We start from the raw sequence: 20,352 nt of genomic DNA, 5'->3' as shown, positions 1-20,352 counted from the left end.
TGACCAAGTGCCCCAGAGTGGAAAACAAACCAAACGTTCGTATCTGAACTGCAAATTACTCCTAGAGGAAGATACCGACAAAGCCACACAGGAGTTGTAAGCATCCAGATTCTGGGATAGTAAGAATGAAATAGTAAGAAGATGAGAAGGTTGTCCTTTGGAAATTTTGGTTGCAGCTTCGTCTGAGGAGCTTTGACTATTCATCTTTGGACGTCCTTCTATAAGAATCAAGCTCACCATATCCAGTGGGTCATAGCCTCTGATTCGGGGTACGGTACTTTTGAGTTTGAAGGCATATAGCTAAAGGAAAATAAATCCTCTTGCCCCTTGATAGGAACTGTACCTTTGAGTTTGAAGGTATCTGGCTAGAGGAAAATAAATCCTCTTGCCCCTTGTTAGGAATCTAGCTCTTGATGATGGCACCTGGAATTGCGCGCCCTAAATACTTGAGATCCTTGAAAAAGGTTAGTTAGGTGACGAGGACGAGTAAGTCCTACAAAGAGTTCAAGTTGTTAGTGTACACACAAATCCTGCAAGGAAACCAAACAGTTAAGGTATAAACAAATCCTGCGAGGAAACCAAACGGTTAGGGTATAAACAAATCCTGCGAGGAAACCAAACGGTTAGGGTATAAACAAATCTTGCAAGGAAAACAAACGGTTAGCATATAAACAAATCCTGTGAGGAAACCAAACGATTAGATAATGAATACAAACAAGTCACACAAGTAACCTTAGGTTTAAAGGCTTGCATGAAGTTCAAGGTAAATACCCTCCCCACTGAAGTTTAGTTGGTTCAACCTGTCCTATATAAAGATCAGGTTCTAGGGGGCTCATATCATTGACCTTTCTCGAAGGCGCTTATCTCAGTTCGGCGATCGAATCACCAACCAAAAAGGTCCCGAAAGTCCAGTCCATATGAGTGTAGCTTCGAGTATCAACCAACTTCAGTCGGAACCAAAGCCAGCCATCTCGCTACTTCCTAAAAGACCAAAGTTTAGTTCAACTAAGGTTCTAGGGGCGAATTAGTGCTTAATGACACCACGCGGTAGCCAAGCATTTCCTCAAGTCAGATCCCAAGGAATACCAGGACAAACCAATGTGTCACACTAACGATGGCCATCAGATCAACCACATCAGTATACGCTGTGCAGTCTCCTTGATCTCATGCCATTTACCTAAGGTACTCAGATCCGGGTGTAGGATCTTTCACACAATAACAAACCCAAGCAATTCCCTTAAAAATAAAGCATACAAACAAACAATTAAAAACATTTATAATGAAATAAGCCCTAAGGTAAACCCCTCTTAAAATATCCCCAGCAGAGTCGCCAGTTCTGTAACTCGGTGAACTGACTTTTATTTTTTAAAGCAACCAATGTTGCGGTGAGCATGAGTCGCCACCGACTTTTATTTTGTCCAATGTTAGGAAAGGTAAAAAGTACAGAAAAAGACCTTTCGAAAAAGAAAACGGGCTCGGGGGGTAAGTTATGAAAAGGGAAGGTGCAAGCACCCTTTTCATCCGTAGTTATCTACGGGCTCTTAACTTGCTTAGCTCATGTTTGTTTGTTTTGAGTTGAAAAGAGGCATAAGGACTTTAGCGTAAATGCGTAGCCTTAGTTTTTCGAAAGAGTGTTGAAAAGACATTTTTTTTGTTGAGCTAGGCAGATTAAGAGCACTACCCTTACTAATTGGTCTTTTTCTATACTTTTTACGGTTCCTGGGATTATCCATACTATACAGGAGTAGGAAATCCTTCGAAGGGTCATCAAGGTCGTTGAAGGCAACAAGGTAGAGGTACCTTTAGCAATATCGGAGGGACAATCATCTTTCGTTAGGCAACCGTTCGAGGGAGGAGATCATGTATTTGTAGGCAAGTTCGAGGGTCATCGAGGGACCATGATCTTTGATGATTTTTAAATTGTAGGGACTTTGCTAAGGGTACCACTATATTCGAGGGACACGACCATTTAATTCGTAAGGCAACCAAGAGGGACGTACCCTAGAGGTGAGTGTGTGAACAATAAAAACAAGAGTGTGTTATGTTCAAGTATTTATCTTTAGATTTAAAGTTATCTAACGTTCAGTTAATTAGTCTTGACATACACACCCTAATTACTAACAGTTAAATATGTACAGAAAATGAAGTGCAGAATGTAAAGTCCTACGCTATTACATGGCCTCGGGATAGGGGTTACAAATTAACAAATGGGGATAAAAATAATTACAAACCCAAATAAAAATAAAAATTAAATAAGATTGCAAACGTCCATGTCCAATGCCTCGATGATATTAGAACCTCACAAAAGTCAAGAAAATGGTTAGCAGCGGATATATGTATAGTGATGATGGAAAAATTGAAAAAAAAGAAATTAACGATTAATCAAGAAATAAGCATATCAGAAATTAAAATCAAAACAAACTATATTTTTTTGTATGTTTTATACTATAATAACTTTTTTTGTATTTTTTATAATTTTTTTCAATTAAGTTAAGATGAAAAGGAAATGGGTTATATGTTAACTGAGACTATAGGAGAATAATCATTCTATTATCATTTTTTATTAATGATTTATGTATAAGGGAATAAGTGAAAATACTTACAAATTAATGGTACAAAAGTGTTTTTTTCCGATTTTTTATATTTCTTGATAAAACAAAATTAAACAACTATATAACTTGATTAAATTAAAAATCTAACATAATTATCCTAATTAAGTTAAAGCTAAAATTAATTAACAATAGAATTGATATTAATTAAAAAAGTGAAATAAATAAAATAAATAAAAAATAAAAATAAAAAAATAAAAAAAACGTGGGGATGTACGCCCCATTTTTATAGTTAAGAGATTATTATTATTTTTTTTCTAAAGAAACAAACCATAAAAAAAGAAAGTATTATTTGACTTTTTCAAATCCTCTTAACAAGAACCAACGGTATATGGACAAGTAGTTTCTTATTTAAAAAAAATAAAATAAAATAAATAGTGATAATAACCAAATATAACAAAAAATAGAGAACTCAAAATAAAACCCTCTTTCTTTTACTCGCTCATCTTCTCTTTCTTTCACCAACATACCAACAGTAACAAATTTCAGAAAATCAAATAACAACATGAGATCGATTCTAGAAATCACAACAAATAAACCAAAACCAACGTAAAGATCATAAAAGCAGAAGCGATTACCGGATCCATGGATGCGCGTTGAGGGAGGCTTCTGTTCACGGTGGTGTGACCGGATCTGAATCGGAGGAGGTAGCTGTCCGAGGCAAGCGGCGCGTTCTGTGTGGCAGCGGTGATGGCTGAATCGGAGGCTTGCGATTTCGTTGGTTCTCGCGGCGGTATATGTGGAGATCTTCACGGATGAGCGGTCACGTGCGTGTCGGTTGAGAGCTCGTGTGGTGATGTCGGATCTCCGATTTCTCTTCTTCTTTTTATTTTTTTTACCTGAAACAATATTTGAGTACTACAAAAAAAGAAATTATGGTTAGTTTAATTTATGTTATTGTGAATGGTGGTAATGTTGGATTTGATTTCAATAGAGGTTGTTGTTTTGTTACGTGAGAAAGATGTGGTTGTCGGTTGTCAAAGGTTTTTTTGGTTATATTGAAGCATGGATGTTACATGGTTATGCCTTTTGAATTTGTTTTCATGAATGTCAATGGTGAAAGTTATAGGTTAATAGTGATAATGGTTGAAAATATTTACAGAGTAAAATGTGAAAGCAAGAGTATGCGAATTTTGTGTGGTAGAGAATAAGGGTTGGCCGAAAAAATTGTTAGTTAGTTTTTTTTTTTACGTGGAAGAAAGTTAGTCCATTTATATTGTTTTTTTTAGGTCAACAATAAGAGAAATAAAATCATGTCATTTATCAAGAAATCAACTTAATTTTATTTATTCCGATTGTGTGCCATAATTAAAAGATTGTATTAATAATAACAAGATTGAAAAACTAAATGACGTAATAAAATCTTTTTGGTGTTTTTTTTGATATTTTTGTGATGAAAAAAATGCATAAAATGAAAAATTAATAATTTCTAAAAATGCTTAAAATAAAAAACAAAAATTGATATAAAAATATTATTTTTGTGATTTTTTTTAATAAAATACTAATAAATAAATAAATAAATAAATGAATGTTAGAAAACAAAAAGGGAAAATTGTTAGGAGTGGAATTCGAACCAGGGACCTCTCGCTCTTGTATCTCTTACCCTCAAATTCTTACCAAATGTGCCATGTCACTTAATCGAAATAAAGTGACATTTATAATTTTATGAGGGCAAATTTTGGGGTATGACACTTGGCATGAGCTTCCGAATACTTCAGCAGAGACAACATTGAAATCTTTGACGCAGTGTGCCCCAGTTGTTCGACAATATTGTAATCACTTTTGCAGATGATTTTCAATATTTCCTCCATTTCTTGCCTTGACGGATCTTTAACAGTGACTTCAATAGGTACTTGAATTGGTTCAACTAGTGGCTCTTTGCCTCGAGCGTTGATATTTTGATTAGGAACTGGAACCTGGACTGGATTAGTAGCAACATTTGGAGAAATTTCTGGTGAAAAGATCCTTCCACTTCGTGTAATCTTACTAGTCCCCACAATATTATCAACAACTGGATTAGTAAAATTCACGGCTTCTTCAGTCAAGGTGCCTTGTTTAACTCCATGGACATAAACACTAGTGCCATAACTCCACGGGACAGCTTTATCTGAGGAATATGGAAATGGAGCTGGATTGGTAATGATTACAGATGCTGCTATGGGTGAAGCAGAAATCTTGAAGGGAGCCTTGGTAGGGATTTTCAATGGTATGTTAGAAACCACTGAGACATCCTCTATCTTCATCCCATTTGAAAAAACTTCGCACAAATTGTCTATGAAGGAAGTTTCTCAAACATAATGATACAACGATCCATCCACTTTTGAATTCCTCTTTTCAGATTCTCACAACCATTGGGTAGGTGTGCGCAATAAAAGCAATCAGGGTCACAACCTGGAAATAAACCAACTTGTATTAGCTTTCTTTAGACTTCAAGGAGCGAAGTTGACAGTTCTCTCACATCATAGATATAAACAGTGTATATGATAGCATTAACGGTCTTGTCGTGTTTTGGCATAGGCTCAGTGATAACATTTGGAGTCTCTGCAGGATCGAATTCAATTTCCCCAGCATCTATCATGTCTTGGATTTTATTTTTCAGGGCTTAACAGTGATCTGCGTCATGTCCTGGACAGTTGGAATGGTATGCACATGTTTGCTTTTAACAAGTGTTGCAATGCTTGGGAGATTGGCATATTGATTCTGGTGAAGTTTCTTCTCGGTGCATCTGGTCGACGCGTATACTTCGGCGGTTGATCTTTTTGAGGTGCAGATGCGGAGATCAGAACAGACCCTACAGATTGGTGATGCTCACTTTTGCGACTTTTCTGACTGTGCACTGTATTGACTTCATTTCTTCCACTGATGGGCCTCTTTGTAGTACCAGAGGAGGATCCTACTTGAATTTTTCCACTTTGAATGCCGCTTTCGACACGCTCTCCAGTTAATATCAGGTCAGTGAAACCTGACGATGAGCTTCCCAGCAGATGACTGTAGAAAGGGCCAGTTAAAGTGACCATGAACATGTCGACCAGCTCGCGATCAGATAAGGGTGGTTGAACCCTTCCAGCTAGATCTCTCCACTTTTGTGCATACTCTTTGAAACTTTCTTTTGGTGCCATAGTCATGCCCCGTAATTGAGTACGGGTTGGTGCAAGGTCAGCGTTATACTGATACTATTTGTAAAAGGCAGCAGCCAAATCTTCCCAGGTGTGAACTTTTGCACTCTCCAGTTGGTAGTACCGCTCGAGTTGTGTACCCGACAGACTTTCCTGGAAGAAATGAATCCACAATTTGTTATCTGCCGTATGAGGTAGTATCTTTCTCACATAGGACCTTAGATGCAGCTTTGGGCAAGAGACTCCATCATACTTTGCAAAGACAGGAACTTTGAACTTTGGAGGGATAACAATATCTGAGACGAGTCCAGAATCATTGAAGTTTAAACCAGGTATTTTTTGTATCTCCATAGCTTTCATGCGTTCTTCCAACTGCTGGTATTTTCTATCACCTTGTTCGTCTTCGGAGTGATAATCTTCTTCATCAGGAGAGAAAGAGAGTTTGGCAGAACTCTGGTTGCTGTGGTTGTCTTCTTGATCACATTCACCGACTACTTCAGGGATTGGCACTTTTCTGGGCATCCTGGTTGGGACTCTGACTTTCCTCACGAGGTGGCTTAAACCTACAGATCCCTTGGGCTTCTTTTTCTTCTTGGTCATCAAGGATTTCAGTTCCTGTTGCCCCTTTGCTAGCTCCAGAATTGCTATCTGAACTTGGGCGTTCTGTGCTTCGAGATTCTTGATGCTTGTTTCGGAATCCATCCCTTCTAACTGAAATAAACAGCGAGGAGATGAGAAACCTGTTATGTGAACCTGTTATGCAATGTTTATGAATGAAATGTATATGCAATGTTTTCAAGGATCTTAGAATTTAAATTTGTTTAAACAAAAGAGAAACAAACATTTATTAGTCAAACATTTTATTTCTTTTTTCTTTTCTTTTGTCTCTCTTTTTTTCTTTGCCTCTTTCGGGCTTACAAGATAAAGCAAAAATAAAGAAAATAAAGGATCCTTCAAGCCTCCCATGGACACTTTCTCTTTGCACCCAGGAACGTGTTGATCTGCTGTTCTTCATGGAGTTGTCTGGTGAGCTCCAACACTTTTCTTTCATAGTCTTGACAGTGTGCTTTGAAGGTGTCTCTTTCTCCTTTTAGTTGAACCCAAGATTTCTGCAGCTCTTCTAGGTCAGTCGGCATGTCCGGATGTAGAACAACTCGAGGTTCGTCCCCTTCGACTTCTGGCTTAATAGTCACAGGTAGGATAGCGGGATATGGCATGATGAACTTCTGAGCACGAGCTCGCACCCATTTGAGGTAAGGCTCCATGGGAATAGAATTCCATTGTCCTAAAGTCTTGCTTTCTACTTTGTAGACACTGCCCTAAGCATGTATAAACCTTCGTCGATATCTTTGGGAATCATCTCCGAAGTCGAACACAATGCCATGGATGATCATGTCGTGAGGACCATTTCTTCGTGCATATCCAAATTGGCGCAAAGCTAAATAGGGGTTGTAAGTGATGCCTCCCCTAATGCCAAGGAGTGGCACATTAGGGTACTCCCCACAATGGTCAATGAGAGTGATGTCTTTTTGAAAGAAGTTGTTCCACCGGATATCTGAATGAGATAAAGACATAATCCTGCGAGACCATTGCATCCTTTGCTCGTTTCTCAATATTGATCGGGGAAGGTGTAATGTAAACCATCTAGCCAGTAGTGGTACACAACACATAAGAGTTCCTCGCTTTTTCGTGGTACGAGTGTGTAAAGAATGTAGAATGTCTCCCAGTAAAGTAGGTACCGGATTGCGGGTTAAGAAAATGTTGATAACGTGCACACTTATGAATTGGTCGGGATTAGGGAATAAAACCAACCCATAAATCAAAAGAGCCGCAACTTCTTCAAAAGCTTGGTAACTCCTATTTTTTAAAAGTGATCGAGCCTTTCCCATTAAGAACTTAGCAAGCAAACCCTTGACTCCACTCTTTGTTTCCCAATTAGACTCGATTTCTGACTTTCGTAAATGTAAGGTAGCAGCAATGATTTCAGGCTTTGGAATTTTTTCTAAACTAGTGAAAGGTAATTGATCTCGAACAGGTAACACAATTAATTCAGAGAATTCCTCCAAGGTGGGCACTAGCTGATAATCAGGAAATGTAAAACAATGATGTTCGGGATCAAAGAATTGGAACAGGACTCGTATCATGTCTTCTTCAAATTTTGAGGTAACCAAATGGAGTAGGTGACCGTGCTTTTCGGTGAATTGAGCATTTATGGGAAATTCTGATATTAAGTCCTTAAGTTCAGATGGTACTGTTGAGATGTTGATCCGGATATAATCTCTGGTAGCGGGAGCCATTACCTGCAACAATAGAACAAAGGTAAACTCTTCGATCCTTGAAATGATTAGTGAAAAAATGATATGTTTATGATGCTTATGATGTCATGATGTCAAACATGTGGAAAACACAAACAAATCAAACAATAGCCATATGTTTAAAGGCTTGCACGAGGTTTATAGGTGATACCCTCCCCACTGAAGTTGAGTTGGTTTAAACCTGTCTTAAAATGGTATTCGGGTTCTACGATCCTTGGAGACAACATCTCAATACGGCACTCGGACGACCGATCAAAACATTCCTCGAGGATAACCAACTTTGATCAATTTCAAAGCCAGTCACTTAATAAGCCACAGGTCAAGTTCAACTAAAGGTTCTAAGGCAAATTAGTGCTTGATGACATTTCGGAAGCCTAACATACTCCTTGATCGTTTTCAAGGGATATTAGTACAGACCAAAGTATCGCACTAACGGTGACTACCAGATCAACTGTATCGGTACATGCCGTATAGTTTCCTTAGTCTATTGTCACATACTTAAGGTATCTCGAGATTCGGGCTAGAATCTTTCACACAAGTAAATCCAATACCCAAACAAACCTTTGAAAAATAGAGCAAACAAGACAAGCAATTGAAAACATCGAAGTGATCTAAACTCTAAGGTAACCCCTTTTGAAAACATTTTGTTTTTTTGAAATCCCCAGCAGAGTCGTCAGTTCTGTCGTCCTCGATTTTTTGTGGGATGCGAACTGACTCTTCTTTTATTTTTGAGTTATGAAAATCAGAGAGTCGCCACCGACTTTTATTTTATCCAATTAAGGAAAGGTTTATAAAAGAAACAGAAAAAGACCTTAAAGAGATTTTGGGTTCGGGGGTAGGTTATACAAAGGGAAGGTGTTAGCACCCTTTGTATCCATGGTTATCCATGGGCTCTTAATTGCTTAGCTCACTTGTTTGAATTGTTTGTCTTGCTTTGAAATGCTTGTATGTGGTTTTAAATACTTTTGTAAAGAATTAACTTTGTAATGATCCTTGTGCGGATGTATACAAAGTGTTTTACCTTTCGAAAGATATTTTGATGGTTCAAAAAGATTTTTAACTTTGCAATGATCCTTGTTTGGATATATACAAAGTATTATCTTTTGAAAGTTTTGTTTTGGAAAAAAAGTGATATGTGAAACATTTGTAGTTTTGTTTTATTTGAGCAAGCAATTAGAAGATCTACCCTAAGTTCGTAAAGTCCTTTCTTATTTCTTTTAGAAAATTTTCTTTGACTGGATACAGAAAGAAATTATTTGAATCGCCTTTGAAACAATAGAATTGATTTTGAAAAGAGTAACAGAGGGATTACCCTAAGAGGTGTAAATGTGATTGTGTTTTATTTTCAGATATTTTTGTCTTTGAAATTAGTGATCTAGCGCTTCAGTTTTTATTCTTGCCATACACGCAATTTTATATGTACAGAAATTAAAGTGCGGGAATGTAAAATGCGGAAAATGAATCTACGCTATTACATCGATTGTGCGAGAAATATAAACTACGCTATTTACATGAATTTGACAACCAATACACTTATCTATGAATTTAAATTGCAATAAGATAAAAGGAAAGTATTTTTGGATTTTTGGATGGTTGATTTTAATTAAAATTAATGCATAATTAATTTAATTAAAATGTTAGGAATTAGAAATAAAATTTAAACCTAAAAAATTAAGTCTAAAACATGTCCAAATTGTATGTCAATTAATTTTAAAATAAAATCAATTTTTTTGTGATTTTTTGAAATTGTTTTTGAGGTTATTAAGTTAATTAACACATAATTATGCAAATAATTACACACATAAATTAAACTTAAAGAGAAAAATAATCTAATTATGTCCAAAGTTAGTCTATAATATATAAACTAAATTTACTAAAAGAAATTATTTTTTCTGATTTTTTTGATAGTTTAGAAATAATTAAAAAGTAAATATATAAATATATACTAATTAATTAAACAAAATATTTTAATTATAAACAAAAATAAAATATTTTTAGTCCAGAAATTAAATTATCATTTTATCAAATTAATAGTAAAAAGAAAATATTTTTTGGGTTTTTGAAAGTATTTTTAATTAATTTTGCAAAGAAAAACAAATAAAATAAAAAATATAATATTTGTGATCGGGTGTGTCAAAGCTGAGGATCTATGATATAGATAGCAGGCTTATGGGCGTTGGATTTGGAATAAATGAAATCTGAAGGCTGAGATTGAAGAGGTGCGTGGTAAGAGCATGGGGTAATGAATGCTGGATCCAAGGAATTCAAAATGACTTAGGCACGCAAACAGGCCAATAGGAGCACGCCACGCAGGTCCTTTCCTATTCATCTTCTTCTCCATTTTTCTGAAGCAAATAGCGGCGGTTTTAAACCCCCACTATTTTCGCGATAAACGCCATAACTCCCATGTAGCTTCAAAACCTGCAAAAGCAAGGATCACAAACAACAAAAGCAACCCAGATCCCCTAATTAGGATGCTCTGAGTTTAAATATGACGTTAGTTTTGCTATTTGAGTGCTGTAGCTATGGATCCGAAGATATTGAAGCTTGAACACGCATGAACACTCATCAATGGTATTGAGCAATTTTCACGTGGAAGCTGACATGTTAAAGCCCAGACCTGTCCTATAAGACCTCATGAACTCATTAGAATGATTAGATTACATTGAGATTAATTAAATATAAGAAAATAAAAATTGATTATGTATGAACATGAAGAACACTATGCACGTGTTATGACTCTCATGGGACCATATTAGGGGTTCATTCTTACTCTATATGACCTCAGAAGATGATTGAAAATATTTGTTTGTATTGATAATGGTTGGAAACTACAAAACGAAAATTACAAAGTTTTGAGATTTTTTTGAGAATTTTGTGAGTTTCTTGGCTATTCCTTGGATGGATTTTCGTGTGTGTCCCCTTACTGAAGTATTCTAAGCTATTTATGAGCAATAAGAGTGCTGCAAACTTAAGCTAACAATTATTGAGTGTCTTTGAACTTTTGGTTTTTTTAATAATAAAAAGTTTGAATTTCTTGGCCATGGCTTCATTTTTCTTCACCCTCTTGCTCTAGGCCTGCTATATACCTCTATGCTGCAGAGTTTGGATCAATTTTGATGGCTCATGCTAAGGACAAAAGCCTTGAATCATTATCTTGAACCATTTCTCTTTTAATTTAACTTTAAATGGAATAAAATTAAATTAAAAAATAAATAAAAATGCCATGGGCCTTAAGTTTGTCGTGGGAGCCCTTTAATATCATTAGAAACATGTTTGGATCATGAATACTTGGCCTCTTTTGGAAAAAAACATTTTTGATCAATGTTGGTTTCATGCATTTTCCCAAAAAATAGCCAACTTCAAAAAGGCATATCTCCCTCAATTTTGATCATATGAAGGAGTTCTTGTACTTTTTAGAAACCTCAAGATGTCCTCTACAAGCTACTTTGGAAACTTTTTTGCATTTGGAGAAGTTATCTTGATGTTATGGCCTTTGACAAAAAACCATTTTTTGTTGACTTTGAAAATGACCTGTAATGTCCTGGCTCATATTTTCCAAATGGTAAATCCAATGACCATGGGATCAATTTCATTTGAAAGATAATTGAATTTCCTTCAAAACAAGCTTTGGTTGGAATTTTTTGAATGAACGAGGAGAGAGTTATGGCCAGTCAAAGTTTAGTTGACTTTTTAGGAGAAAACCCTAATTTTGAAACTTAGGGTTTTGTTGATTTCTGAACTTTTCTTGATGAATTATGATCAACCATTGATCAAATGATGAATATTTTGACAAAATATGGATGTTGACAAAAAATTTCATTTTTGACTATCTGTTGACTTTTCGGTCAAACTGGTCGTCTATTGACTGTTTGAGCTGCTGACTGTGCGTCCGAGCGAATCGAAGTTTGAAAATTTGTCTGGTGGTACTTTGAGACATATGGAGATCCATGAAATCCATTTGATGTCTCAAAAACTTGTTCTCCTGAAAAAAAAAACAAAAACCCTAATTAGGGACTGTTTGTGTAGGAGTCAGTTAAGCGTACCTGATTTTTGTGCAGTGTTGAGTCTCTACTGATCATGTGATTATCAGAAGACTTCTAGAACAAAAATCTTGGAATTTTGAAACGCAAAAGATTGACTTGATTGATGGTACAAAACACGGAGAATCGTGCTGTCCGGGCATTAACGTAACAGTTAAAGTGAACACTTAACAGTTTAAAGTTAATTTTTTTTTGTTGTGTTAATGGTGAAAATTTATTTACCTGAGTTGTTAGAAAAACACAAACAAAATAATTTAAAATATACCGTACGCGAACGAAATTACCGATAATAATCTTGAAAAATATTTAATGCACAGAAAAAATAAATATTTAACTAGCAATAAACACACATAATATTATTTTGATAATTAAACGACAGTACGACAAATAGTACAACATTTAATACTGACAGTACAAATATTACATAATATAACGAACAGTACGACAAATAAAATGAACAGTACATTATTTGAAAGCGAAAGATACGACAAACTTTAAGTATGACGATTAAAAACCCATGCTATAAATAACAACATATAGATGCACGGGAGTGTAAACATCCCAGGTCCGCATTTTTCAGGACTATGCAGACAGAAAAAGGACATGATCACCACCAAAACAGTGATGACCATAAGAAAAAACGTGTCCATCCACTTTGCCATTTTTGCCGGGGAAGAAGAGAAAATAATTATGAGATAGAAATTTGGGAAATGAGTGAAATTTGATGTGAGAATTTATGGAAAAAATGAGGGGTATTTATAGAGTGAAAAGAACGATAGAGACGTTGGGAAATGAAGTGATACCGTACAAAAAAGGAAAATTTGAGTGATAGTAGGATTTGAAAGAAAGTGTATGGTAGGGTTTGAAAAGAAAGATGTATGGAATAAACTTAGGATTTGATTTGAAAGAAAGAGATTTGAAAAGAAAGGAAAAGATTTGAAAACAATAGTATAGTACAAAAATTAGTGGGAAACAAAAACTAATAATAATTTAATTGTTACCAGTACAGTCTGAATCCCCGGACCCTGCGCCTGCAAAAAATTTAATTCTGTACCAATTACGTCAGTACTATTTATTTGCAAATAAATCTCAAATAAACTGCGTGTGTGAAGTGATAAACAGTACTTGGCGTTTGTGTAAGAATAAATTCAACAGCGAACCAAAATACCGTATAAAAATATTCTAAAAATTGAGTATTCATAAAATCAGGATATTTATGAAATAAAATCCAAGATTATATGAAACTCCCAATTTTTAGACAGAAGTCAGTTGCCTTCTTTTTGAAAAAAGATGCAGGCAAATTTTGGGGTATAACACCACCGGATCGACCTTACTGTGTCTTAGTGTATGAATCATGGTTGTCAAAATGGTTTTGCTCGCATATGTTGTATCATGACGATAACAGCCCGACAATTTGGTCAAATATATCGGTGTCAGTTTCCTTTCCGGTGATGGAATGGCCACCCGACCAAGTTTTTTGCTGACCATGGGTGTTGTGGCGAACATGGTGTTATTGTATTTCTATTTTATTAGATTGGAATCAAATGGCGTTGAAAATGAATCGAAAATTTTCCTCTACCGATATGAAACTTCTATCAATTACTCCAAGTTCACAACAAATTTCATTCCGCCAAAAACATGCACAGGAACTGTTTGAAAAATTGTCACTAAGACCAAGTTGCACTATCTCTGATTTTTGCATTCCTTGAACTTCTCAAATAGCTAAAAAACATCAAATTCCTTGGTGTGTTGGCCCTGTTTCACTCGGGAACATATATGGTTTAGATAAGGCTAGAAGAGTAGTACTTGTTCGCTTAGGCAAAAGTGTACTTTCTGGTTTCAACTATGGTGATGGAGTTTCTGCTCATTACTGTTGGGCACATGTTGAAGACATGACAACTTCAATAATTGCATGCAAAATTGATGAACAAAACCCTTTTGTTGTATCGTTATTTATTGGATGGATCATTGATAAGGCTGACCGCAGAAGAAGTTTCCAGTTATGTGTTTTTCTTATGATCATGGGAGCCTTAATAAGTGCAACAGCAAATTTCCCCTAGGGAATTCTTTTAGGAAGATTATTTGTTGGTACTGGAATGAGACTTGGCCCACCTATTGCAGCTCTTTATGTGGCTGAGGTCTCGCCTCCAACTATGCGTGGTGCTTTTGGGGGCTTACCGCAAAATGCAAAATGTCTCAGACTCATGGAAGATAATTATGTTGCAACATGCAATTTTTTTGAATTGGTTTTTCAATAATTCCAATGGATAAACTTGGAAGGAAAGTGCTTCTACTGGGTAGTTTGTTAGGCATGACAGTAACTATGGCTATACAAGTCTACAAGTCTGTCAAGTCACTGTTGCAAGCTCTTACGCATTTGGAGAAATGTATCATTTTGGTGGCATGTTATTGTATTGTATGTGCTATCATTTTCTCTTTTTCTCTTAGTGCTGCTCCGGTTCCTTTTCTTGGCTTAGAATGAAATTGTTTCCTACATTTAATGATGTTACTTGTCTACAACCTTGAGGACAAGGTTGGTTTTCAAGGGGTAAGTAATGATAGGAAGTTTAATTGAATGATTTATTAGTTAAATAAGTTTTATTAGTATTTGGATGTATTGGGAGTTATTTTATATTATGATGTTTTCTAGAATATTCTTAGGATAGTTTAGGCTTTAATTAGTTATTGGGCCTTTAGTTATTATCCTCTACTACTATATATGTACTCATTGAGAGATGACAAAATTATCAATGAAATCAAAAGTTATGTTTTATGTTTATTTTATTTCTCTTAGTTTTTAGTGTTCTTCCCTTTTAGTGTAGAAAACCCTAATTTCATAGCTTTTGTAGGGATAGCTTCCTATCAAATTGAGTGTTACGAAAGAACAAAGATCCAACTCTGAATCCGACTCCTCCAAGAACTGCGATAGTTGTTTTCCATCTAGATTGGGTTGCTCTTGTTGTGATGTATATAGATCAGATGATTCTTCAAGGTGTTCCACAATAGTTCCTGAGATTGGATCTCTAAATTTGTCTTCATTGAAATCGTCAAGAAAGTAAGTTGCATCTATGGATTCCACTGCTTCTATGAAATGATTTTGTTTGTGGTTAACTTCAACAGTAGGAGTTTGTTTGATAACCATATCTGGATCTTTCATGAATGATGATTCAGATTCTTTTTCGTTTTCCTCAACAGAATAATTGGTTAAATATAATGACTCGGTTGATTCATATGTTGGTTCCTCTTCTTCATCATTAAGCGGTAAAATGGGTCTCCACTCCGGATTGAAACGCCATAATAGTTTTGTTGTAAATGTATCCCAACTATATCTACAATGAACACGAGACCACCATATCCACCATTTGAAAGCAGAGCCTCTTAATGCTCCAACAGCTTTTAAAACCTTCAGTGACTTGGGTGTTTCATGCCACCAATAGGAATATTCTTCACCATCAAACAACAATATCGTCATGAAGTTTAAGCGGAAGTGAGATCGAAAACGAAAGCACCAATTGATAGGAAGCTATCCCTACCAAAGCTATGAAATTGAGGTTTTCTACACTAAAGGGGAAGAACACTAAAAACTAAGAGAATTAAAATAAACATAAAACATAACTTTTGATTTCATTGATAATTTTGTCATCTCAATGAGTACATATATAGTAGTAGAGGATAATAACTAAAGGCCCAATAACTAATTAAAGCCCAAACAATCATAAGAATATTCTAGAAAACATCATAATATAAAATAACTCACAATACATCAAAATACTAATAAAACTTATTTAACTAATAAATCCTTCTATTAAACTTCCTATCACAAGCTAAGAGCATTCAGATAAAGGAATTGAAGAATGTAACTCCAGGGTCTGTTCTGGATTTTCTATCTCAAGTAATCAATTAATGCCGACTCTTCCCGTGAACCGTCCTTTATCAATTCATGAGTGTAATCGATGCAAAGAGCGGGAGAAATATGATAGTATCCGGATACCCTGTTTATTGAAAAATTGTAGCAGTCAGCGGATTTACGCTCGAGTTCATTGATCTCAATGATGAGTTTGACTTGATGAGAAAATGAGCTGCAGTTTGGAAAGATGTCAATACACTTTATAATCATGATTATAACTTGTGCTAAGCTTGTCACCTGTCGTCCATATGCAGCTGCACCTTATGGATATAAGAATGCAATTCATACACAGAGCAGTAATGACAAATGATACACAATGTCATATAATGCACAAACTTAAACCATCTTGCACAAAACAGGTTCATATAACACACATGCATTCTTAGTATCTTAAATCACAAATATTAGCATAGCATGATAAAACACGAGCAAATGCTAAGGTAATTTGTTAATTCTCCAAATAGCACCCGGACATAGATATCCAAGGTGCATCAGCAACTAGCTCACAACTGCCATCACCCGGCAGTATACTACAGCGAGCACATCTCGCAACAGCGAATTAGGATTCGTATTCAATAAGAATGTGATCCGTCCCATAGTCACAATGCTGGTATATATGAAGAACCGCGAATTGGTTCACGAGTACCGGCGATACTTTTGCGAATTGGTACGTAGAAATTCACATAGAATTCATGTGAATTGAAGAACTACCAGAAAAAATTTGAACTTACATAGAATAAATTTCACTTTAACAATAATAAAGTGATAAATGCAAGGTCCCACCAACTCAAAGCTTTTCTACAAGGTGTATTGGAATGGAAGGCCCTATTAATTCATTGTCATGCAAGTTCTATTGGAGCACAAAACTGCAAGTGTTTTTATAGATGACTTAGATTTTGAAACTAAACAAAGCACTGATGTTGGACTTATATGTATGGTACTCTCTGCATATGTATTTTTTGTTAGTCACATTTCCTCTTCTTTAACCATATTTTACTCCGTAATAATTATTTTATAACTAAATAAATTAGGAATTGATCTTTTTAATTAAATAAATTGAGAGCTTATTTTAATTAAATAATTTTTTATTCATAGCGTACCGATTATTCTATTTAAACGTACCGCGAACCCAAATAACGTACCGACTCTGTATATCCCTCGCGTACCTAATTTTTTGAGAGTTGTGAACCGCATACCCGAATCCGTACCAAGTACCGGATCGAATTACGAATTATGTGACTATGATCCATCCATGCTCCAGGATGTTCCTTTAATCAAGTTAATAGGATAGATGACAACGATCTTGACCAAAACGGATGAATAAATGATAGTAATGAATCACTTTAATACCGGATTCACAAATAATTGAAATGAATCATATAAGTAACAGATGCCAGAATAAATCACATTAACATGTAGTTTATTGCTTGACAGCAAATTATGCTACATCTTATCGTCAGTGACGACATCGGGTTGTCGCAGTGGCTCCACATCTTCACAACATCTTTCACAAACGCCTCTTCTTATTTCACAACTGCCATTAGTTAAGTCAATATGCACCACTTCCATCGAAATGCTAACACCAATTGTCAGAACCATCCGCTGAATTGGGTAAATTTCTTGGTTTCTTCTGGATTTAAGCCATCACGAGCTGGGGTCATTTCTACCATCCATTTGATGTTTCCCTTTTAATTACTTATGATTCTGCTATGGCCTTCCCTGCGTCGGTTCTTCTCTGAGTGTTTGCTTGCTGCCATGATGTTGATATTTACCGGGGTATGACCAGGGGCGGATCCAAACAATATATATTGGTGTGGCTAAATATAAACCAAAGTGCAAACTAAATCATATTAAAAATGAATAATAATATTGTTTAATGCAATACATTACAATGAAAATCGTCTATCATTCATTTCTTGAAAATGAGCTAAAATAATATCATTGTTAATGGTTCCAATAACATATCTTTCTATAAAAGTTACAAGACGGTCATTTAACCACTGATCACTCATTTTGTTACATAATTGACTATTCACAAACTTCATAGCTGAAAAAACACGTTCCACATATGCAGTTGCTACCGGCAAGACTAAAGCCAATTTCAGAAGCTTATAAATCATATCAAATGTGTTGCACTTATTCGTTTCCACAAATTTTGCAAAAAGATATGAAAGTCCTTTTTACTTTGCAAATTTTGGGTCAAATCGAACATTTCTAACATAATCTTGAAGTTGATGTCGCACCACCACTTCCGGCATATCTACAAAAATCATTTGGATAAAGTTCAGCCATCCTTAATAACTTTTTCACATCAAAAGCTGCAAATGAGGATAAAGGACTCAAACATGAAACACATTCTAAAATTTCAGTATTCTCTTCATCAAGCCTAGCATTGAGCTCGTGCAACTGCAAATCTAAAACATTAAATAAACAATCGTGCTTATAATGATGTAAATTAGAAACACTAGAAGTTGTAGTATGTCGCCTAGGTTTCTTCCCTTGCACATATGATGCATCCATGCCAGACACATCAATGTCAAGCTTATTGCAAATGTCCACAACCTTAGATATAAGCTCTTCCCATCCATCATTCCTCATTTCTTGTAATTCTTGTTTGGTAGCATTGACAAGTGACAAAACATTCAAAAGATCTTGATCACGCTTTTGTAACGCTACACTCAAATCATTTGAAACCCTAAAATCTCAACCATCATATATAACATGAAGATAAAATCAAATGATTGAAGCACATCTAACAAAAGTATAGTTTCACCATATTTTTCAAATGACGTATTATTCCCAACTTCTTCAAGTACCCCAATAATGGCACCATACAAAGTCATTGAACTAGTGAGAGTCCTAAAATGGGAACCCCAACGAGTGTCACCCGCTCTAGCAATAGATGGTTCTTGGTTTAATCCACTACCAGTTTCTATTTGGCCCTTTTCAATAAATTTAGCAAACTGAGTTACTTGTTTATCCCGAAGTAATTCTTGTCTCTTATTAGAAGATCGAATGAAATTAATAAGCATGTTGACCTTATCGAAAAAACCACTAACATCTTTGTGAGTCTTAGCACATGAAACAAGTGCCAATTGAAGTTGATGGACGAAACAATGCACATAATAAGCAGATGGATTCTCATTTTGGATTAAAGTTCTCAAACCACCAAACTTACCTCTCATATTGCTAGCTCCTTCATACCTTTGCCCCCTAATGCTAGATATACTCAAGACATTAATAGACAACAACTTCTCAAGTGCCTCCTTAAGTGACTTAGCACTTGTTTCTTTACCAATTACAATGCCAAGAAACCTTTGTTTTACCAAACCTTCATTATTAACATAGCGAATAACTACAGCCGTTGGTTCTTTACCAGCAACATCACCAGATTCATCAATCAAAACACAAAACACATCATCCGCAATATCACATATAATTTGTTGAGTTATTTCACATGCACAAGCAGCGGCAAGATCCTTTTGAATCTTGGGGGCAGTCATAAGGTTATTTCCCGGAGCACAATTTATTACACTAGCTGATCTTTCCGAGCAGAACAGGTGGCCATCAATGGTGAAGCTTGAAATCCGGAATGGTTGGAGGAGAAAAAAGGTGGTTGTACCTGCAAGGCACTCTGATGCCAAAGTAAGTGTTTGGACAACAAGGTACAACAAAGTGAGAGATTTTTTGGGTGAAAAAGAGATTACCTTTCCCTCTAGGGTTAGAGGGCCATTTATAGGATTATTCTGTGCGGAAAGGACTCCACTTTTTGAGGACCCATGCGAAGCGCCAGGCTAGGAAACACGCGAGTTGGCTGTTGCCGAGCACGAGGCTTCAGCGTGCTCGGTTGTGTCTTATGTTTTCCTGGAGCGGGTAGGGGAAGGTTGTCACGTGTGCGGGCCATAATGCCTTGGGCCAAAGAGTGGATTGACCCAATTGGAGTAATTGGGCCGGTCCAGAACAGGAGCCCCCCAAGTCGTTGCTTCCGTCCGCGGGAGTGACGACTTTGAGGATGCTAGCGAGGAGGAGTTCTGCCGGGGATGCGGGTCTGACGCCTTCGAGGAGAATTTCCCCGAAACTATGGGGAGAGGGAAGGTCAAGCCGAGAGCTGGGAAGCGTGTCGCTTCAGAGTTGTCAGTTTGGGAGACGTGTCGCATTTAATGCGTGATGATGGCTAGTCTATCCGTAGGGCACTAGGGTTAATGATGACTATCCCATTCCCAGAGGTCGCGTGCGGCGCACATGACGTCTCTAGGCGTTTATAAATACTTGGGGCTGTCATTCTTTCCAAAATTTGAAAATTCATTCTCTGCATTTTCTTCCTATGTCGCCGACCACATACTCCGCTGTGACGTTTCATCA

At 36.2% G+C, this 20,352-nt stretch overlaps 1 pseudogene; it reads right to left on the bottom strand.

Annotated features, from left to right (window-relative positions):
* Positions 1-17,876: 17,876 nt before the first annotated feature.
* LOC131599406 (uncharacterized) lies at positions 17,877-19,429 on the bottom strand (annotated as a pseudogene).
* Positions 19,430-20,352: the final 923 nt, after the last annotated feature.

Source organism: Vicia villosa, linkage group LG4 (assembly GCF_029867415.1).
Source record: "Vicia villosa cultivar HV-30 ecotype Madison, WI linkage group LG4, Vvil1.0, whole genome shotgun sequence".
NCBI lineage: Eukaryota > Viridiplantae > Streptophyta > Magnoliopsida > Fabales > Fabaceae > Vicia > Vicia villosa.
Note: the sequence above shows the minus strand (reverse complement) of the source record. Positions and strands in the feature narration are given on the sequence as shown.